At 43.9% G+C, this 23,346-nt stretch overlaps 1 protein-coding gene across 1 annotated transcript in view; it reads left to right on the top strand.

The window, feature by feature from the left end:
* Window positions 1-18,808: 18,808 nt before the first annotated feature.
* The window catches only part of LOC132814831 (tyrosine-protein kinase Yes), a 79,196-nt gene continuing 74,658 nt past the window's right edge, over window positions 18,809-23,346 (top strand). The window contains exon 1 of the mRNA XM_060823602.1: window positions 18,809-19,145. The gene's annotated coding sequence lies outside the window, so the exon portion shown is untranslated. The remainder of the gene's footprint in view (window positions 19,146-23,346) is intronic.

The following is a 23,346-nucleotide window of genomic DNA, read 5'->3' as shown; positions in this document are numbered from 1 at the left end:
GGAGTTTGAAGGTAAGAAAGTTCCCACTCATTGCTATTCTTACCCTTTGTGTGGCAGAGTTTGAATTGAGAAATATTCATTAAAATAATCTTGCTGAGTTGCTGCAGAGTATCCTATAATAGTACACACAACTATACTGGTGATAGAAGCAGCGGGTATTGAGTGTGATGAAAGTTTTTGGAGTTTTGTTGTGGGCTGACCTAGAGTTCCAGATGCCGTCCAATTTGGGAATGCCCACATACCAAACATTCTCTCAGCACCCCATTAAGTGTTAAACTAAAGTCACATGCCTCTGCCAGTTATCTTAACCTAGTCAAAATCCTGATACAGACTTCCCTGGTTCAAATTGCTAAGTAAAGTCAACAGCATCTTAGAATTAGAGGAGGCCTGGGATCATTACATTCCTTAGCTATATCCATCAACTCTTGAAAAGATTTAGTATCTGGTGCCGTAGGCAAAGTTAGTCTCCTGATAACTGAAAACGCTGCGAGTCGCAAGCCATCAGGAGAATTACTCATTGCCTTTCACATACCCAATATCATTTGCCCACAAAAAAAGGCATTTTTTCCACATACTGGGCCCAGTCTTTGTTGGCAAGATCAAGCAAGTCAAACTTTTTAAATCATGGCATGATGCCAGAAATCCTTCCCCAACTCAAAGACAACTGTTGTGTGCGCATTTCTTCAGGAGCGCATATTTCTGTCATTTTCACTGAAATAACACCACAGAGGCTGGTATCCTGTCACCAAATCACCTTTTATTTACACAAGGAGAGTCGTTGACACTGATCCAACTTCCTCAGAGGCAGCTCTCAGAGTTAACAGGATGTCTGACACTTCTGTTCTTATCTGTCAGCCAGTGCTCCCTGACTGGACCAATCAGGGAATGCATATTCTGTAATGTCCACCTGGATGACCTTGTCACAGTCACGATAAATGGTTTTTAGATGTGTTTTCAACTGGAAGGCTCTTTCTTTGAGAATTCCACAGTGAGTAATTCATCTCTTGGTTCCCAAATGCAGTCCAATTTAGGAGTGTAATCTAAAAATCTCCACTTGCTTGGACGGGTGCAAATCCAACAACAATCAAGAAATTCAACATCATCCAGTACAAAGTAACCCTTTTTAATCGATCACCCATCCACCACCTTAAACATTCATTCCTTCAACCACTGATACACAATGGCATCAGTGTATACCTTCTGATAAATTCCACTAAAAGCAACTCACCAGGATACCTTTGCTAGCATTCCAAACCTGCTATCTCTACCACCGAAAATGACAAGAAAGATGGGAACACCAAGACCTTCAAGTTCCTCTCAAAGTTACTCAGCATCCTGAATTATATCACTGTTACTTTGTTAAAAACTTGGACTTTCCTTCCCAATAGCTCTGTCAATGTATCTTCACCAGATAGGCCGCAATGCTGTAAGACAATGATTTACCATCACCTTCTCAAGGGAGGTTAGTGATGGGGAACAAATGTTGACCTTGTCAGTGATGCTCACTTCCATGAAAGAAGAAAAAAAATTCCAACTTCTGCTTGACCGCTTGGTCACTTTGTAGACTAGATTGATACAATCTCAGTCGGATACAATGATGTCTAGGTTCCTGTGAATTGGACTATCTACAGCTTTGCTTATCTTTGAACTTCATAGGCTTATGTACAACTGAATAATTTTGTAAGCGACTTCAAAAGATTTTGAATGTGAATCATATTGAATTGGTCTGGAGAGATAAACGGACCTGACTGTGTAGAACTGATAGGGTCTCTTCCCCAAATTTTATTAATGAATCAGCTTGGGTTTTACACTAGTTAATGTTTTGTTAATATTTTCCATTATTTTTCTGGGAAGAGATATCAAGTTAACTAATTTAACTAATTAAGTAAAGTAAAAGTGCTGCTCTCAAAGTCAAGCCAATTATAATGAGTTGGATAGGTCACAATATCATCTTTTTTTAACTTGATCTTCCTTTATTTCTGCTCAGTCCTTAGCCAAATATTAACATGTCCTTAAATATCTTTCAGCTCATTATCTACCCGCCTGTGCTCAGTATTTATCACCTTTATTTTAAAAACAAATGCTCTTCCATTTTAAAAATTTTTTCAATATAGATTTGCATTGCTTTTCTCAATATTCTTTCTGTCAAACTGTTGTGGGACTTAAGTATTTTCACAATTTTTAGTGTTGCTTTGCTTACAACTTTGCAAGGTTGAGATAAAACAAGTACATTTTCCCATTTAGGATTGATTTGGCACTTCTAATATGGATCCCTTGTGAGTTTACTGAGTCATTGACAAAACGCATCTTTGCAGCTCCCTGATGTGCAAAGTAACTTCTGATCATGTAACAGTAAAGATTCATTCTCCGTCATGAGACTTGATCAATCACCCCATGGCTACATTTACACGCACACTGATGATTCATCTGAAATAATATTCCCGCTCTAGACAATCTGTATTTCCTGCATCATTCTCTCTAAGGACAGCAAAAAAAATTAAAGTGGCACTATCCTTTATGTAATAGTAAATTGAAGCATTCTCTCTTCTTAAAAATGCATCAACCTCCATGAGTCATTAAGTCCCATTACTTTTCACTTTCCTCATTATCCTTTAGCATATAGTGCATAAGGTTGCAGCAAACTCTCAATTAGCCAACTTTCCCAAACTCTCCGCTAGGCAAACTCTCATCCCAAAACCAGCTCACAATAAAATCTTGCTCACCTCCTAACTGAAATACTAGTGAATGAAGAAGGCTGAAGGTTCAGTATCCCTGCAGTACCTCTTATATCTTGATTTTGGGCTTCTAACATTCAAATACATAAAGGAAGGGGTAACTGTAAGTTCCAATAAGTTCAATTCAGTATATGTTGTATGGTAGGATTAGCTGCTGTTATTATGGTAAACCTGATAATATTTTAAAAGGATTTGCATCTATTGGCATTTATTTTCCTGACTGACATCCTCCATTCCTGTTGCACCACCAACTTTGCTGATTAATACCATGGACATTTAAATTAGGATGCTCCAATGCTCCACTTAGTTTCAGTTCCTTTGCCCTGTCAGCAAATCTAAAACAGCGACAAAACAGAAATTGCTGATAAAGCTCAGCAGGTCTGTGCACAGAAATCAGAGTTAACATTTCAGATCCAGTGACCCTTCCTCAGAATAGCATTTTGTTCTCCTTTACTTTTGGAAAATTGCTTTCCACAGACCATGGGAAAATTCAGATTTTGTTATGCCACCCTTTTTAGCTGGTGAAATGCTTCAAACCATGTAACTGAACACCATTACACTGTCTCCAATACTAGGATATCAATGTTTGGCACACTTAGTACTCAGAACTCATCCACATCAGGATAATTTAACAGACCTCAACAACTCCAGGGCGGTGAACATATTCAGTCCATTTCACATTTGCTCTCAAGAAATTCTGTCCCATCACTTTTCTGCACCATTTTCTGCCCAAGAGAAAGATGTCCGCTGGTAAATCTAGCATGTACATGGCTGAGAGTTTAGATTTACAAGAACGAGTTTTCAGTAAGGGTAATGCTAACCATCTGTCGTAACTTTGGTGTTTATAACTTTTTCGCGGGTTTCTGCAGATATTCTATTCTGGTTACAGCAAATAAGCAGGGTCATGATTCAATCCATTCCCACTGGAGTGCAATCATTAAGCCCCTCCAAACTGATTCATGTTGCTTCCACCTCATGTAGCCATTGTTTCACCTTTTACATGTGTTATTCCCTTTTCCATCTATTTCCAACTCTAATTTGTATTGCAGCCATCAAGCTCTTTGTAAATCATGAAAATGTCCCAAGGTACATGAAACCAAAGGAGGACATATTAGAAGGGTTGAGAAACTGGTTAGTTAAACAAAAGTTTGAAGGAGACTCTCAAAGAAGGAAAAGGAAGCAAAGAGGCAGAGAAAATATTTGTGATTATTGCAAGTGAACCTATTATTGCTGAGATGAAGGAAGTAGAGGGAAGTGCCCAAAACAAATCACAGTGAAAAGGTCAGAGGGCTCAGTGTTTGCCAATATGTAGAAAGTTGAGACGGGGTGGCAAGATTTTAAAAAAACTTAAATTATAGGAATGATTAATTGAAATGCAAGATATTGACAACAGAGATGATGGATGAGTGGGAATTATGCAAGATAGGATACCAATGTTACTCTTGTAGTGTAAATGGACTATCAATATTCAATTTACGTCATTTGATTTTAATACCTGAAATTTTCCTGGTCTAAAGCTGGTCTTTCCAAGGACACAGCTGACCTAAGGAGGATACTGTGTTCACTTGACAAATATTACAAATTGAGACCCTGATTTTCCTATTTTCCTTTTGCCTGATTTGAATGCTGGGACAATTTCAAATCTCTCTCTGCATGCTCAAATATAAGCAACCCCTAACAAAAGAAAACAGAAATTCCAGTAGGAGATGGTGAGTGAGGGCAGCTGAGCAGGTGAATAGTTCCTCAAAGAAAACAAGGGTACATTTGAGGAAATGAGGCCTCATGGGAGGAGGAGTAGACAACAAAGGATTCCTCAACCCTGTTTAAATGACAGGCTTTATTCCATGTTAAATCAGTTAATACTTCTTTGTTTCACATTGATTGTCCTTCATATTTGCAATAATCTGATTCCAGTGGAATAAAGAATCTCTGCTTAATGATCTCTGGGCCTTCCATGTTTTCAGATCTCTAGTTACATTTCTGGTATAGTCAGCAGGACTCCAAAGGTACCAAGTTGTGGCAGGCAATGATGAAAAGTGCCCTCCAAGATGGAGGAGAAGGTGGAGGGGTCAAAACTGGCCCTTAACTAGGCTGAAGCTGATCCAGAATCATTAGAATCTCAAGTATTGCAGAGGGAAGCAGATATTGAAGCCAAAACCAGTCAGAGGCTCCCCATGTGTGTTCCCTTGGCGCTACACAGGAAGGAAATAGTAAGGGCAGCACGGTGGCTCAGTGGTTAGTACTATTGCCTCACAGCATAAGGGTCCCATGTTCGATTCCAGCCTCGGGCAACTGTCTGTGTGGAGTTTGCATATTGTCCCTGTGTCTTTGTGGGTCTCCCCCCACAGTCCAAAGGTTTGCAGGTTAGGTGAATTGGCCATGCTAAATTGTCCCATAGTGTTAGGTGCATTAGTCAGAGGGGAAATGGGTCTGGGTGGGTTACTCTTCGGAGGGTTGGTGTGGACTGGTTGGGCCTGTTTCTGCACTGTAGGGAATCTAATCTAAGTCCTGGGTGGATGTTCCATTTACCCATGGATAGGAAGTTGGACAGATTTGCGTTAATGATTTTTGAGAAGATTTGTAGCTCAGGTTGACGATAAGTGTGTAAGTTAGCTCACTGCACTTGAGGGTTTAGTTTTTAAATGTTTCATCACCATACTGGGTAACATCATCAGTGAGAGTCTCTGGTGAAGCGCTGGTAGCATGTTCCACCTCTTTACTTATAGGTCTTGGTTTCTTCAGGTGGGTGATGTCATTTCCCAATTTTTTTTTCAAGGTAAGGTTGATAGGGTCTAAGTTGATATGTTTCTATATCAGTTTCTATACATACAGACCAAAGAAGGACACCACTTTGTCTGGGGCAACACACATATCCTCAGACAGGTGAAACAAAGATACACATGAGAATTCTTGGAGGCATGATATTCTAACAGGAACTCCACCGATAAACACATTGAGTTAGACCCTAACTACCTTCTGTTGAAAAAAAGAACTGGAAATGACATCACCTACCTGAAGAAACCAAAACCTATAAATAGAGATGCGGGACGTACCACCAATGCTTCACCAGAGACTCTCACTGATAATGTTACCTAATATGGTAAGAAACATCTGAAAACAAACCTTCCAGCTCAGAGAGCTAACTTACACACAGATTTGGGTTAAAATCGGAATCACACGATGACCTGCCAATTGAAGATTGGATTGAGGGTACACCACTCATGGCATCCAGGGGCCTCAATGTAAGTGAGTAGTGGTGTTTGTGATGGAACATCTGTGCAGTAAAGCCTATTGAGAAATACTGGGAAGAAGTACTGTTGTTCAATGAAGTGGATCATTGAGGTAGTGGATCATTGAGAACTGGGATCAGCAGTAGCCTGACAAAGCTACAACAGAGGTTTTATCTGTACAAATAAGACAAGCGGGAGGACTTGGTTCTTGTAAATCTGGAGCTCATGATGTTGTTTGATTGCATTGTCCTCCCACCCCCAAATCAACCAGGAACAGGTAGCAGAACCCCTGAGAGTTGGGAACATCCATTCTGATGCCTGCCTGATCTGCTGTGCTTTTCCAGCACCACACTCTCAACTCTGATCTCCAGCATCTACAATCCTCACTTTCTCCTAGTTGATTTCAACCTTACTGCGAAGCCTCTTCCAAGGATGCATACCTTGAAGAAGTTCTCCTCCTCTCTCTACAAGGATCTCAGTGGGTCTCTCTCTCACTGCATACCCCCCCCCATCAGCCCCCTCCTCCATCAACCTATTGCATTCTCAGTCTCAGTTACCTTGCCCCCAGTCCTATCTCCCTTCCCTTCCATTTATCTCTCCACCCCGTAGACTCACAGCTTCATTCCTGATGAAGGGCTTTTGCCCGAAACGTCGATTCTCCTGCTCAGATCCTGCCTGACCTGCTTTGCTTTTCCAGCACCACACTCTCAACCCCAACATCCATTTTGAGTTGAGTGGACTTAATAGAGGCAAATCTCTATTGTCTTTCTTCAGCCAGGAAAGGGACTACAATCAGGAGATAAGTGTCAGCTTGGACAAGTGTCAGGCTCTGCAGGTCGGCTGACCAGATTGCCACATAGGAAGCATAGATCCAATCATTGTGTCTGTGGTCCAGGGCCTGCCTGGTGGTCTGTTTGAACAAAGGATGCTTCAAAGAGCTGTAGAAGCTGCGGTAGGGCTGGACACTTCAAATAAGACTGCCCTCAATTACTACAACCACCCGATACCCTAGAACTGTTTGGGTAACAGGGAATTTGACTGTTCTTTTAGGTGAGTTGAACAATTTTTATGCATGATTTGAGGCATGAAATGATGTGGCAGCGAGGAAGTCCACCCCCCCCCCCGCCAACGCCTCCCAATGACCAAGTGTTGTGTCTTACCATGGCTGACATGACCCTATGCAGAGTCAACCCATGTAAGGCTGCTGGACCTTGGCAGATGTTCTCACAGACATCTTCAACATCTCCCTGAGCTGCGTCATAGTTCCAACATGCTACAAGGCCGCTACCATCGGCCCCTTGCCAAAGAAGTCTTCAGCGCCCTGTTGCACTTATACCCATTAACATGAAGTGCTTCAAGAGACTCATGATGAGGCATATTAAGAGCTTGCTGCCCCCCTCACAAAACACCCTGCAGTTCGCATGCTGACCCATCCGCTCAACAAATGATGCCATTTCCACTACCCTCCATCTGGCTTTCACCCAACTAGTGAAGAAGGACATCTAGGTCAGACTACTGTTCATAGACTTCAGTTATGCATTTAACACTATTATTCATGAGCAACTGATTGGAAAGCTGAGTCTGCTGGGCCTAAATACCTCCCTTTATAAATGGATCCTAGACTTCCTGATTGGGAGACCTCAGTCAGTCCGGATTGGGAACAGTATCTCCAACACCATCACACTGTTCACGAGAGGCCCCCAGGGCTGTGTGCTCAGTCCACTGCTGTTCACCCTGCTGACAGACGATGGTGCAGCGGTGCACAGGTTGAATTACATCATCAAATTCGCTGATGATACGACTGTAGTGGGTCACATCAGCATACAGAGAGGAGGTGCAGTGGCTAATGGACTGGTGCAGAGCCAACTACCTGCCCCTGATTGTGGACAAGACGAAAGAGATGGTTGACGACTTCAGGAGGGCATGAACGGACCATTCTCCGCTGGACACGGACGGCTCCCCCATGGAGATCGTGAAGTGCACCAAATTTCTTGGCATACACCCGTCCATAGCCAAGAAAGCCCAGCAGCATCTCTACGTTCTGTGCATGCTGAGAAAATTTGTAGCTCAGGTTGAGGTTTTGGATGTAGGTTTGCTCGCTGAGCTGAAAAGTTCATTTCCAGATGTTTCGTTACCTTACTAGGTAACATCTTTAGTGGACCTCATGTAGAGCAATGCTGAAAATTCCTGCTTTCTATTTATATGTTTGGGTTTCTTTAGGTTGGAAATGTCATTTCCTGTGGTGATGTTATTTCCTTTGATGAGGTCACTTCCGGTTCCTTTTCTCAGGGGTGGGGTAGATGGAATCTAACTCGATGTATTTGTTGATAGAGTTCCGGTTGGAATGCCATGCTTCTAGGAATTCTCATGCGTGTCTTTGTTTGGCTTGTCCTAGGATGGATGTATTGTCCCAGTCGAAGAGGATATTCATTAATATCCCCACATATGGATGAGGAAGGACACCACTTCAATCATGTACGATTTGTGTAGTTTGTGCTGTCCATGTAGTATCCTTGGTCCAGAAGGAACGCTGTATCGGTTTTTACTGTATCGGTTGTATATGGTAGAAATGACAAATAAAAAGCTATTCTACTTCTCTACTCGACTCACTGTTTATAAAAGGCATTGCTGACCATCTCTAGCCGGTCAACGTCAGGCGTTGTCAAAACATCATGTGCCACACGTTACTGTGCTCCCACTTGGTGTCACTCTGGGCAATTAGAGGTGGGCTACAAATGCCAGCCTAACTAGCAACACCACATCTGTTGAATACGTTTTTATAAAGTTAAGGTCACACACATCAAATATAAGACTGGACATTTCACATATTACAGGATTTCCACTCAGAAGTTTAATGATAACCAGTCATTGCCAAGCTCTCAAGGATCTGTTCTGGTACCCCTCTGTATATAGATATTTTCTTTAAAGTAATATATAAGTTATCATAATTCACTTAATATATTCAACTTTTAACAAGGAAATATTCCCAAATACAGAAAAGGATGTTAATTGATTGAGTTACCAATTAAATCATCCTACTGGAGAAAATTCCAGAGGCCAATGCTATCATTAAATTTCTCAATGGCTTTCTTGGGGGGGGCAGGGGGCTGTCCTAGTTTTGAAATAGATGGCACTATTAACCTGTCAAATACTCAACAGTTTTCAAAAGTTGTTCCAATTATTTTGTGGAAAAGAAATCTATCTCCGTCTCTGTATCTGCTGAAACACTGTCTTTGTACGGTAAATTTAAACTGATATTTTCCACCTTTCAATAAAAGCTTACTTAGCAGGCAAAAGACAGAAATTAAGGAAATCAATATAAAATAAATAATTAATTTCAAAGTCTTATGAGGAAAGGCTGAGGGACTTTAGGCTGTTTTCATTAGAGAGAAGAAGGTTGAGAGGTAACTTAATTGAAACATATAATCAGAGATTTAGATAGGTTGGACAGTGAGAGCCTTTGTCTTCGGATGACAATGGCGAGCGCTGGGGGACATAGCTTTAAATTGAGGGGTGATAGATATAGAACAGATGTCAGAGGTAGTTTCTTTACTTAGAGAATAGTAGAGGCGTGGAACGCACTGGCTGCAACAGTAGTAGACTTGCCAACGTTAAGGGCATTTAAATGGTCATTGGATAGGCATATGGACAAGAATGGAATAGTGTAGGTTAGATGGGCTTCAGATTGATTCCACAGGTTGGCACAACATCGAGGGCCAAAGGGCCTGTACTGTGCTGTAATGTTCTATGGTCTAAGTCTATACCTGTCTGTTGTGGTGCCAAATGTTCTGTCTGTGTATATTGGAATCTGCAGGTGGCAGTGCTGAGCTCCCCGACAGTATTTGGAGCTGTCAGCTGCAACAGTTCCTTGTCAGGTACTAAGTAATTTCCCCTCAAGTTTGCTAGCATCAGCACCTCCTGAAAAAAACTCCAAGCCCTCTAGACTTGCATTTTGCTCATTGTATCCATGCTGGTCTCTGAAAAACCAAGCAATTAGCGACACACTCTTTTCTTTATTGACCTGTAATAGTTTTTTTGAGATATTTATCCAATTATTTTTTATAAATCCTGATTATAATCACATTGTGCTTCAATCCACACTTTTACACAGTACACTCTAAATTCTAACTACTTGCTGCTAACGATGCTTTTTTCGTGCTAATATTGTTTCTTTTACCAATCAGTAAGTAAAAAATGAGGTCTGCAGATGCTGGAGATCACAGCTGCAAATGTGTTGCTGGTCAAAGCACAGCAGGTCAGGCAGCATCTCAGGAATAGAGAATTCGACGTTTCGAGCATAAGCCCTTCATCAGGAATAAGAGAGAGCCAAGCAGGCTAAGATAAAAGGTAGGGAGGAGGGACTAGGGGGAGGGGCGATGGAGGTGGGATAGGTGGAAGGAGGTCAAGGTGAGGGTGATAGGCCGGAGTGGGGTGGGGGCGGAGAGGTCAGGAAGAGGATTGCAGGTTAGGAGGGCGGTGCTGAGTTGAGGGAACCGACTGAGACAAGGTGGGGGAGGGGAAATGAGGAAACTGGAGAAATCTGAATTCATACCTTGTGGTTGGAGGGTTCCCAGGCGGAAGATGAGGCGCTCCTCCTCCAGCCGTCGTGTTGTTGTGTTCTGCCGGTGGAGGAGTCCAAGGACCTGCATGTCCTCGGTGGAGTGGGAGGGAGAGTTAAAGTGTTGAGCCACGGGGTGATTGGGTTGGTTGGTTCGGGCGGCCCGGAGGTGTTCTCTGAAGCGTTCCGCAAGTAAGCGGCCTGTCTCACCAATATAGAGGAGGCCACATCGGGTGCAGCGGATGCAATAGATGATGTGTGTGGAGGTACAGGTGAACTTGTGGCGGATATGGAAGGATCCCTTGGGGCCTTGGAGGGAAGTGAGTGTGGAGGTGTGGGCGCAAGTTTTACATTTCCTGCGGTTGCAGGGGAAGGTGCCGGGGGTGGAGGTTGGGTTGGTGGGGGGTGTGGATCTGACGAGGGAGTCACGAAGGGAGTGGTCCTTGCGGAACGCTGATAGGGGAAGGGAGGGAAATATATCCTTGGTGGTGGGGTCCGTTTGGAGGTGGCGGAAATGGCGGCGGATGATACGTTGTATGCGGAGGTTGGTGGGGTGGTAGGTGAGAACCAGTGGGGTTCTGTCTTGGTGACGGTTGGAGGAGCAGGGCTCAAGGGCGGAGGAGCGGGAAGTGGAGGAGATGCGGTGGAGGGCATCGTCGATCACGTCTGGGGGGAATCTGCGGTCCTTGAAGAAGGAGGCCATCTGGGCTGTGCGGTGTTGGAATTGGTCCTCCTGGGAGCAGATGCGGCGGAGACGAAGGAATTGGGAATATGGGATGGCATTTTTACAGGGGGAAGGGTGGGAGGAGGTGTAGTCCAGGTAGCTGTGGGAGTCAGTCAATCACCCAATTTCACTAACCTCAGATTATCAAACTGACACCAATGGCAGGGGTTTCTCTTCACTCACACTGGATGATTGACTCTTTATGGTTCTGAAGCTTTCTATCAAATCTCTTCTTTAAGCTCCAAACTAATTGTAGTCCTGGAACCATTCTCCTTTATAACCCTCTTTAAAGTTTTCACATCCTTGCTACATTGCAGTGTCCAGAATTGGACATAAGTCCAGTTGAAGTCAACCCAATATGTTACAAATGATCATCATAGCTTTTACTTGTTTTTGTACTCCTTGCCTCTATTTACAAAGCACAGGAACCCATAAACCCTTTTTAACTCTTTCTCAATCTGTCTTACCATCTTCAGTGATTTTGTGCAGGTATATTCTCAGGTTTCCATAAGGATATAAATCATATGAGCAGATGTAGGCCATTCATCGCATTGAGACTGCTCCACCATTCAATGAGATCATGCCTGATCTGATAATCATCAACTCCCCTTTCCTGACTTTTCCCAATAACTCTTGATTCCCTTACTCATTAAAGTATGTCTATCTCAGTTTTGAATATAATTAATGACCCAGCCTAAACAGCCCTTAATGGTAAAGACTTCCACAGATTTATTGCCTCTAAGAGATGACATTCCTCATCTATGTCTTATATGGACAAAAACTTGCTCTGAGATTAGGCCCTCTGGTCCTAGACTCTCCCACAAGGGGAAGCAATCTTTCCACATCTATTCCAGCCATTTCCATTACAATCTTAGATGTTTCAAGAAGATTATCTCTCATTTGTCTATGTTCATCTATTCCAGCACCCCACTCAAATTGTTTTAATTCTTTCATGGGAGGTGGATAATGCTGACAAAGGCAGCATTTGTTATCCATTGATAACTAATCTTCAGAATGAGCTATTTTTTTGAATTGCCATTGTGGCACAAATACATCCAGAATGCAGCTGGAAGCAAGTTCAGGGTTTTTGACCCAGTGAGAGAATAAAAATATGGTTACAAGTTAGGCTTGAAGAGGGACTTGTAGATGGCTTTGTTTCCATCTGTCTGCTGGCCCTGTCCTTCTATTGGAGCGATACTTTGTTCCCTTTAGCCCAAGTGCTGAGTCCAACTCCTTGAAATCATCCAATGTTTTGGCCTTGGCTGCTTTTGGTGACAGCAAATTCCACAGGCTCATCACTCTCTGCGTGAAGTAATTTCTCCTTATCTCAGACCTAAATGGTTTACTGCACATCCTTAGACTGTGACCACTGGTTTAGAACTCACCCACCATAAAGAACATCCTTTCTGCATCTACTCTATCTATTTCTGTTAGAATTTTATAGCTTTCTAAGAGATACTCCAGCATTATTCTGAACTCGCGCAAATGTAATCTAAATTGATTCAACCTCAATCTCGCCATGCTTGGAATCAATCTGATTAATCTTTGCTGTACTCACTCAATAGCACTCCACAGCAAGAACATCAGTCAAGGTCATAGTTAAAACATATTATCTTACATCTTTACCTGACCTAACACTATTATTATGACTTTAGTATTACTTTATTATTTCTTAATGTAATGTCATCTGCTGCTCCCTTGTGCATCCTTGTTTATCCTTCCTGATCTTACATCCCATTCTCATTCCCCTGCCAAATTAGTTTAAATCCTGTGCCATAGCATTAGCAAAGCACATTGAAGGACATTGGTCCTAGATCTGGTAAAGTTTGATGCATCCGCTGTTGTCTAAGGTCATGGATCTAAAAGGATTAAAGGGGATTGCATTAAGGTACATACAATCTGATGAAGTTATAGAGTCTTGGATAGGGAAATCATTAGAACAGTTTTGATTTGGAGGTGTGTCATCAGTGTATCCTAATAATTTGAAATAACAATGTCTGATGATCTGATTATACAATGTCAATGCTAAGACAGCAATCTCTTCTTGTTAAGAATCATTGGTTCCAGCCCCACAGAACTTACTTATTCCAACCTTGAATCATTTTTTTTCTCCCTTTGTTCCATCCCTCTCCATCCACATTCTTCTGATGCTTTATGTCAGTCTCAAAATTTCCAGTTTGCAGGCTCCAGCCATCTCCTCTGCCATGGATGTGCAATCCATTTACATGCCCATCCCCATCAAGATGCTGTCCTGTAAAGATGGCCTGAATCATCTCCATTCACCACATCCTCATCCACCTGACTGAGTTCACCCTGAACAACTCCTCCTTTCACTCCTTTCACTTACTTTGGATCAAAGATGTGGGCATGGGTACCTGCATTCACCCAGTTATGCCTGTCTCTTTGTGGGGTACATTCCTTGTTCCAGTCCCATTCCAACCCCCACCCATAACTCTTTCTCTGGTACATTGATGGCATTATTGTTGTTGCTTCCCTTTCTCATCCAGAATTGGAAAAATGTATCAATTTCACTTCCAATTTCCATCTGGTCCCCCTTTCCATCTCTGATTCCTCCCTTCCCTTCATTGACATTTCTGTTCCCATTTCTGGCTATAGACTAGCCACCGATATCCATTACAAACTCAGCAATTCCCAGTTACCTGGATGATACATCCTCACAGTCGATAAAGTGTAGCGCTGGAAAAAGCACCGCAGGTCAGGCAGCATCCGATGAGCAGGGCAGTTAACGTTTCAGGCACGACCCTTCATCAGGACCGATACAGGGTCCTGCCTGAAATGTAAATTTTCCTGCTACTTGGATGCTGCCTGACCTGCTGTGCTCTTACCAATGCCCCACTTTAGTGACTCTGGTTTTCCAGCATCTGCAGTTCTCACTAACCCCTGTACATCCTCACCCTGTGCTTCCTGGAAGAGTTCCATCCCATTCTTCCAGTTTCTTTTTCTTCCTTCACATATGTTCTGATGATGCCATCTTCCACAGGGAAAATTCCAGTTGCCTGCCACTTCAACACACCACTGTGTTCCCTCACTAACATCCCTGTTGCATGCCTGCTACAGTGTTCCACAAAGGCTTAGCCCAAGTTCAAAGAACAATATCTCATTTTCTGCTTCAGGACCATGCGGTCTCTAGGGTTAACATTGAGTTCAATAAGTGCAGAGCTTGATTCCAATCTTCCATGTTATGACATGGGTTGCTTTTTGCACAGTCACTTAGTCTCACGTATTTCTGGGCTTATTGTCGTGTTATATGGGTTGTATTCAGCACTGCTCTCCTATTTTCTCACTCTTGGTTCTTCATTATTCCTTATTCATCTTTTCTTCTGTCCTGGCCTGATATCCACAATCTTTCCATATATCTATCCATTTCATGTCTCTCTCTGGGCTCTGTCTCCACCTATCCAGTCACCTCTCCCCTTACCCCAAAAACCAACCCCTGCCCCCTCACTTTGGCTTCAGATTTTCCTAGGTCCTACAAATGTTAACTTTGCTTTCTTTCCACAGATGCTGCTGGACCTGCTGAGTTTCCTCAACAATTTCTGTTTTTGTTTCAGATCTCCAGTATGATTTATTAGTATTTAAGAATCATTACTAGTTGTTCCACTATTGTAAAATTAAAAATACTGTAAAAGGCGCCAAATGGCTTCCTATGTACAATTGAAAAAGAGAACAGGTTCCGAGGAGGGTCACTTGAATGGAAACATTACCTCTGATGTCACTCCACAGATGCTTCGAGTAAAAAGTGAGGTCTGCAGATGCTGGAGATCAGAGCTGAAAATGTGTTGCTGGTTAAAGCACAGCAGGTCAGGCAGCATCCAAGGAACAGGAAATTCGACATTTCGGGCCAGAGCCCTTCATCAGGAATGAGGAAAGTGTGTCCAGCAGGCTAAGATAAAAGGTAGGGAGGAGGGACTTCGGGGAGGGCGGAGATGTGATAAGTGGAAGGAGGTCAAGGTGAGGGTAATAGGCCGGAGTGGGGTGGGGGCGGAGAGGTCAGGAAGAAAATTGCAGGTTAGGAGGGCGGTGCTGAGTTCGAGGGAATCGACTGAGACAAGGTGGGGGGAGGGGAAATGAGGAAACTGGAGAAATCTGAGTTCATCCCTTGTGGTTGGCGGGTTCCCAGGCGGAAGATGAGGCGCTCTTCCTCCAACTGTCGTGTTGGTATGTTCTGGCGATGGAGGAGTCCAAGGACCTGCATGTCCTCGGTGGAGTGGGAGGGAGAGTTAAAGTGTTGAGCAACGGGGTGGTTGGGTTGGTTGGTCCAGACGTCCCAGAGGTGTTCCCTGAAGCGTTCCACAAGTAGGCGGCCCGTCTCCCCATTATAGAGGAGGCCACATCGGGTGCAGCGGATGCAATAGATGATGTGTGTGGAGGTACAGGTGAACTTGTGGCGGATATGGAAGGATCCCTTGGGGCCTTGGAGAGAAGTAAGGGAGGAGGTGTGGGCGCAAGTTTTGCATTTCCTGTGGTTGCAGGGGAAGGTGCCGGGAATGGAGGTTGGGTTGGTGGAGGGTGTGGACCTGACGAGGGAGTCACGAAGGGAGTGGTCTTTGCGGAATGCTGATAGGGGAGGGGAGGGAAATATATCTGTCTCAGACTCCTCCCTACCCTTCCTAGACCTTTCCATTTCTATCTTGGGCGACCGAATCAACACAGACATCTACTATAAACCGACTGACTCCCACAGCTACCTGGGCTACACCTCCTCCCACCTTGCCCCCTGTAAAAACGCCATCCCATATTCCCAATTCCTTCGTCTCCACTGCATCTGCTCCCAGGAGGACCAGTTCCAATACCGTACAGCCCAGATGGCCTCCTTCTTCAAGGACCACAGACTCCCCCCAGACGTGATCAACGATGCCATCCACCGCATCTCCTCCACTTCCCGCTCCTCCGCCCTTGAGCCCCGCCCCTCCAACCGCCACCAGGACAGAACCCCATTGGTTCTCACCTACCACCCCACCAACCTCCGTATACAGCGTATCATCCGCCGTCATTTCCGCCACCTCCAAACGGACCCCACCACCAGGGATATATTTCCCTCCCCTCCCCTATCAGCGTTCCACAAAGACCACTCCCTTCGTGACTCCCTCGTCAGGTCCACACCCCCTACCAACCCAAACTCCACTCCCGGCACCTTCCCCTGCAACCGCAGGAAATGCAAAATTTGCGCCCACACCTCCTCCCTTACTTCTCTCCTAGGCCCCAAGGGATCCTTCCATATCTGCCACAAGTTCACCTGCACCTCCACACACATCATCTATTGCATCCGCTGCACCCGATGTGGCCCCCTCTATATTGGGGAGACGGGCCGCCTACTTGCGGAACGCTTCAGGGAACACCTCTGAGACGCCCGGACCAACCAACCCAACCACCCCGTTGCTCAACACTTTAACTCTCCCTCCCACTCCACCGAGGACATGCAGGTCCTTGGACTCCTCCATCGCCAGAACATAACAACACGACGGTTGGAGGAAGAGCGCCTCATCTTCCGCCTGGGAACCCTCCAACCACAAGGGATGAACTCAGATTTCTCCAGTTTCCTCATTTCCCCTCCCCCCACCTTGTCTCAGTCGATTCCCTCGAACTCAGCACCGCCCTCCTAACCTGCAATTTTCTTCCTGACCTCTCTGCCCCCACCCCACTCTGGCCTATCACCCTCACCTTGACCTCCTTCCACCTATCACATCTCCATCGCCCCTCCCCCAAGTCCCTCCTCCCTACCTTTTATCTTAGCCTGCTGGACACACTTTCCTCATTCCTGATGAAGGGCTCTGGCCCGAAATGTCGAATTTCCTGTTCCTTGGATGCTGCCTGACTTGCTGTGCTTTAACCAGCAACACAGTTTCAACTCCACAGATGCTGCCAGGACTGCTAAACCTTTTTGGTTATCTGTTTTCATAACAGAATAGCTGGCAGCAAGTATCTACACACAAATAAATACCCCATCACAGAATTGTTACAGTTTTGAATGTTTGTTCCCACATTCTTCAGAATCACATCCAATAACTACAAACCTATCATAGAGCCATAGAGTCATACAGCAAGGAAACAGACCCTTCAGTCCAACCAGTCCATGCCGAACACAATCCCAAACTAAACTAGTCCCACCTGCCTGCTCCTGGCTCAAATCCAACCAAACCTTTCCTGTTCATGTACCTATCCAAATATCTTCTAAACATAGTAATTGTACCCACATCCACCACTTTCTCAGGAAGTTCATTCTACACATGAACCTCATTCATGTAAAAAAATTGCTTATGTTTGTTTAGAATTTCTCTCCTCTCACCTTAAAATTTTACGCCTCGTCTTGAAATCCCCATCCTATGGAAAAAATAACTATTAACTCCATCCCTATTTCTTATTATTTTATAAACTTCTTTCGGGTCGCCTCTCAACCTCCTACACTTAAGTGAAAAAGTACCAGCCTTTCTTTATAACTCAAACCTATTATTCCAAAACTTTCTTCACTAGCCTTCAAACTTCAATAAGTGAACTCATTTTCAACGTTCACTTATCACATACTCACAGATCTATATTGATTCCCAGGTCACGAACAAGTAAAATTTCAAACACTCATTTTTGCATATCTGCCTGAATTCTATAACTTGCCCCGAACATGTTTAATAACAAAACAAGATCAGCAGTGTGCAAGACCCAGCGGTTTGTTACTGTACGGGACAGGAGGCGCTGCGGAGCCGCAGCTGGTGAGGGTGGGGCCTCAGCTGGAGGCGGTGGAAGGGGCGTGTCCGGGGTGGAAGGGGGTGGTGCCATGCTGTGGATAATTGGGCGGACGGGATAAAATGTCAAGGGGCGGGGCCAAGCGGGGTCTGGCGCGGGCAGAGGGTGGAGCCGAAGATGCTGGGCGGGGCTAATGGTGGAGGGGCGAAGCTGACGGTGCAGGTGATTGGCTCAGATGGAGAGAGGAATTAGCGGGTGGCTGTGAGGGCGGAAGCTGAAGGTGCAGGGGCGGGGCTGTGAGGGCGGAGCTGACGATGAAGGGGCGGGGCTGTGAGGGCGGAGCTGACGATGCAGGGGCGGGGCCGTGAAGGCGAAGCTGAAGGTGTACGATCCGGGCCGTGAGGGCGGAGCTGAAGGTGCAGGGGCGGGACTGTTAGGGCGGAGCTGAACGTGCAGGGGCGGAGCTTTGAGGGAGGGATTGAAGGTGCGGAGACGGGGCTGTTCCGGCAGGTGTGGGGCCGTGAGGGTGGAACTGCACGTACGGGGATGAATTTGCGGGGGCGGGGCTGTAAGGGCGTGGGTTGAAGGTTGGGGGCGGGGCTGAAGGTACGGTGGTGGGACTATGTGGGCGGGGTTGAAGGTGCGGGGGTGGGGCTATGTGGGCGGAGTTGAAGGTTGGGGGCGCGGGACTATGTGGGCGGGGTTGAAGGTGCAGGGGCGGGACTATGTGGGCGGGGTTGAAGGTGCGGGGGCGGGACTATGTGGGCGGGGTTGAAGGTGCGGGGGCGGGACTATGTGGGCGGGGTTGAAGGTGCAGGGGCGGGACTATGTGGGCGGGGTTGAAGGTGCAGGGGCGGAGCAGAACCGGAGGCGGTCTCCGCTCCCTGAGGAGTCGCCATCTTGTATTCAGAGGTTTGCGGCTTTAGGAGAGTGTGCGCTGGCAGGAGAATGGTTTAGATACGGAACACAGAATTTGAGTTTAAGGGGTTTAAGTTGGGTTTTTTCTCTTTGCCTCGTGTGAAGCTGGCGGGCGGGGAATGAGGTGATGATGATGACAGCGGCGGCCCTGTGAGTCGGGCCTAGCCCCGAGCTGGTCGGATCAGTTGGTGGAGCCGCTTCGGCCTCTCCTCTCGGCTGCAGGAAGAGTTGTTAAAGTGATGCGGATGTGAGGAGACGTTCAAGTCCCGGCCGGAGAGCAGGTGAGAGGCACCTGGGCCTGGTTTTGTTTGCGAGGTGGTTCAGCCCCTGTACCCAGGAAGGGCTCTGTCCTACCCTCCCCTGTCTCCCCCCAACACTATACTTATCCGTTTGTGCAGGGCAAATTCTCTGGAATGGTATATTCCGATAAATAACCAGTTAATATTTGTTGTCAGTAAAGGTTTGAATGTCATGATGGCAGTGTTCCCTGCTCTTCAGCTTGTCTACTTCAGTCTTTTACATCCACACATTGGATGAACTACCTGATGAAAACAAGCTAGTGCTTCCAAACAAACCTGTTGGACTGTAATCTGGTGTTGAGTGACTTTTAATATTGGATGATGGAAGCAGTTTGATTATAGGTTTCATTTGAAAGACAGCATCTTCAATAATGCAGCAATCCCTCAGTACTGCATTTCAATGCATTGTGTAAACTATTCAAGTTAGGTGCTTTCATGTCATTGTGCCTGATATTGATGCAAAAGTCGTGATTTTCCACTGAAAATCTCTCTGAAATTGTAAGTGTACCTTCCTAACATGGACTTCCATAATTTGGAAAGGATAATTGTTTTTGAAAACCTCATTCTGTTCTTGTGGATTATTGTGTGATGTCTTTCTGGCTATGGTATACCCATCTATTTAAAACTTGTGTAAGTTATTTGTTTTGGTTAAGTAAGATTTGTCACAGCAGAAACCCCTCCCTAAATATGTTGGTTATGTGCAACATTAGTCTTCATGGGTGTCTGATTAACTATGGGTTTATAAGCCGCAATTAGAATGCACTGGTTAAAATAGTTTTCAACTTGCTGTTCGGAAATGACACATGGAATCTACTGGCAAATAGTAAAATGTATTTTGTGATCTTTTTAAATGATAACTTTGCCAATATTTTGAAATGTTTTAACATGATAGAATTCACAGTAATTTTTCTCTTCCTTATGCACCCGTACTCCATTTTGAGTAATGTTTTGTTTTTAAGCAGTTAAATTACTATCCAGCCCACATCCATCTACCTATCACACACTCAACTTTCTTCCTCCCAGACCAACCCCTTTCATTTATCTCTCAGCCCCCTTGGCTCACAAGCCTCATTCCTGATGGAGGACTCTTGCCTGAAACATCGATGCTTCTGCTCCTCGGATGCTGTCTGACCAACTGTGCTTTTCCAGCACCACACTCTTGACCTTGATCTCCAGCATCTGTAGTCCTCACTTTCTCCATGCACCTACTATATAACTTATGAAGTAGTTGGGAATGAGTGTAAAACTTTATTTCGGTGTTTGCGTAGTGTCCAGCCGAGTGAAGCAACTTGGGTTTCAGTTTCTTTATCCCTGGTTTTAACGGTGAAGGCATCTTCAAATGGATCTGCACTGAGGATTATGCACAGAAACTACAGCAAAAGTACATTGTCTAAAATGATCATGACTGATCCTCTGTTTTAATTTTCCTCTCTTCTCTCTTTGCTCCCCTCCCCCCACCCAATACCCTTTAACGCTTTAGTTTCTAGAAATCTGTTTCAGTTTTAAATTGTTCAGCAACTTCACTTTCAGAGTCTTATATGGTAGAGGATTGTCCAGGTTCACCATCTTTTGAAACCGTTTTTCCTCTTTAGGCCCTAAAACCTTAATCTGTATCCAAAAGCTGCAAGTCCTTGTTGTAGGAGCTTTTGTTCTTCTCCTTTCCACCAAAACTCTGTCTAACTATCAGAATGTTATCACATTAGTGAGCTTGAATCTCATTCTTCTAAATTCAATCTCTTCTCATGAGAAACCCTGTATCTCAGCTACTGGTTTGTTGAAATTTCACTATACTCCTCCCTCTATGACAACTGTGTATTTTTTTAAATAAGGTGATTAAAACTGCATGCACTATTGTAAGTGATGTCTCGCTAAGACCCTGTACGGTTGCACTGACTGCCTTGCAACGACTTTTCCTAACTATTTGCTGTACCTGTATGCTTGCTTTCATGGTCCATAGTAGCAACAGCACTAGTAGAGGAATAAGGAATGGTCTAAAGCCTCCTTAGACATTTGCAAATCTGTCTTGGAGAGCAGAGCTGCAGGAGATTGACAAGGCATTTGACAGCTTCAACCTTAATCAGTTCCAAATTATAACTCTCTTGGACCTCCAAGTGGTGAAGCAAAGCGTTGTGACCAAAACAGTCCTGACCAGCAATTTATCCGTCTGGAAGTAGTCGTCAGCACTGCAGAAAGGAGACAGAGGTCAAGAAGTTGTTCATTGATGGAGATCAATGTCAAGATCAGTGGTACATGTAGGAGTAGGTAATTAAGAAGTGTTATGGTCATAGGATTTTGCTCTTCCTAATCACTTTTTCTCTTTGGTTGTTTGTCATGACAACTAGTGTCGAAAGTTAATTACACTTTATTTTTGTTTGTTATGAAGGGCACAAGTCTTGGTTTACATAACCATCTCCTGATATTGCATACATTTAGATGATATTGCCTGCTTCAGTGTAAGTAGTTTGAATTTGTGTGGTTTCTAGGAATATATTATTTAAAGTGTTGTATTCTGATATTGTATTCAAGAAAACTAGAATCTTCAGAAAAATGTTGTCCATCTTACTTTTTAAATTCTGACATCTGCTTTTCATCATCATGACTGTCTAAAATAATCATGATTAGAGCTAAGCAACAGCTTTGCCAAAGTGTGAAATATTTCTCACTTGTTTGGCTCTAAAAGATTGCTTAATCCCAGCTGGCTCAAATCGGTATTTTTTTACAAATACTGACAGTATATTACCTCGTGCAATGTGTTGAATGTACTATTAAATAGGCTGGCTAAAAACCAAAAGTTTGTATAAATTTTTCATTCCATGTTTAGTTAAAGTATTCCTGACTTACTGACACTAGTTCTCAGTGGTGTGCCAGATCAGTTATCAGCATTGCCACTTTGTTTGCAGTGGCATACCAGCCTCATTCCTACACTTGGCTCCATCCAAAAGTTTGAACTGCCGTCACAATCATGTCAGAGGACAACACCATGGTTAGCACTGCAAAATGGAAGCATCATTCATTGTCATTAGCCAAGACAGTGGAATTATTGCTCTAGTTGGATAGAGAGACCAGATTAGGTATGAAATGGAAACCTTCTCTTCATTCACAAGTTAAAGAAATAGAACCATCAGATCTTGAAATTTTAAGCTTCAAGTGACATTTAGAAAGAAATGAATAAGCCGAAAGTTATGCATAAACCTGAAGATGATATCTTGGACAGAGTGATAATGGAGTGGATTCAGAGGAGAGAGAACAAATAGCTTTGACTAGACCAATATTGATTAACCAATCAGAAATTTTTCAGATGAACTGAATAGTTCACATCATGTAACTATATTTGAAATTGGTTACCAAGTTTGAGGCATCATGGAAAGAGATAATTAAACATGTGGAAATAAAGCTTCAGCAGAACACAAAGCAGCTAGAAATTACATAGACACGTTCACCAAGTTAATTGAATAAAAGCTTTCTACTAGATTTTTTAAAAATCTGATCCTGGTGATCATTATTTGGCAGGCTAATTCTGATTGGCAGAGATGTTGTCACGAAGAATGTACCTATTAATGGTTGCAAATGTGTTGCTGGTCAAAGCACAGCAGAAAGGGCTTATGCTCGAAACGTCGAATTCTCTATTCCTGAGATGCTGCCTAACCTGCTGTGCTTTGACCAGCAACACATTTGCAGCTGTGATCTCCAGCATCTGCAGACCTCATTTTTTACTCCTATTAATGGTTGACAATTAACTGCTAGGATTTTAAATTTTAAACCAGGCTGGCTGACTGGTCAGGGCATTGTGCTGAGAAATAAGCTAAGCTATGATAGTTACCTATTTTGTTGATTATGAAACAGTTGCAGTGTGCCTAAGACCTTGTGTTCTAATACTTATAGCTTCCAATACATGCAAATGTGTCTAAGTGACAATCCAAAATTAATTATCAGTATAATTTGCGCTGTACGAATTGTCCAGCAAATGTTCAAGCAAGAATTAATACAGATTTACAAAATGTTAATAAAATTAAAGAGAAGTTTAAGTTCATGAAGCAAAAGACATTATTGGGGGAAGTCTGAGAGATGTACAGCACAGAAATGGACAGTTGGAAGGGGAGAAATTTTGTAAAAGGGCACAATTAATGGATTTTAAGTAAGCATATTCGGAACAAAATAAATGAATTAACCATACAAATGCATG

Source organism: Hemiscyllium ocellatum, chromosome 4, assembly GCF_020745735.1.
Source record: "Hemiscyllium ocellatum isolate sHemOce1 chromosome 4, sHemOce1.pat.X.cur, whole genome shotgun sequence".
Classification (NCBI taxonomy): domain Eukaryota; kingdom Metazoa; phylum Chordata; class Chondrichthyes; order Orectolobiformes; family Hemiscylliidae; genus Hemiscyllium; species Hemiscyllium ocellatum.
The sequence above is the reverse complement of the archived record's forward strand: the minus strand, read 5'-3'. Positions and strand labels throughout refer to the sequence as shown.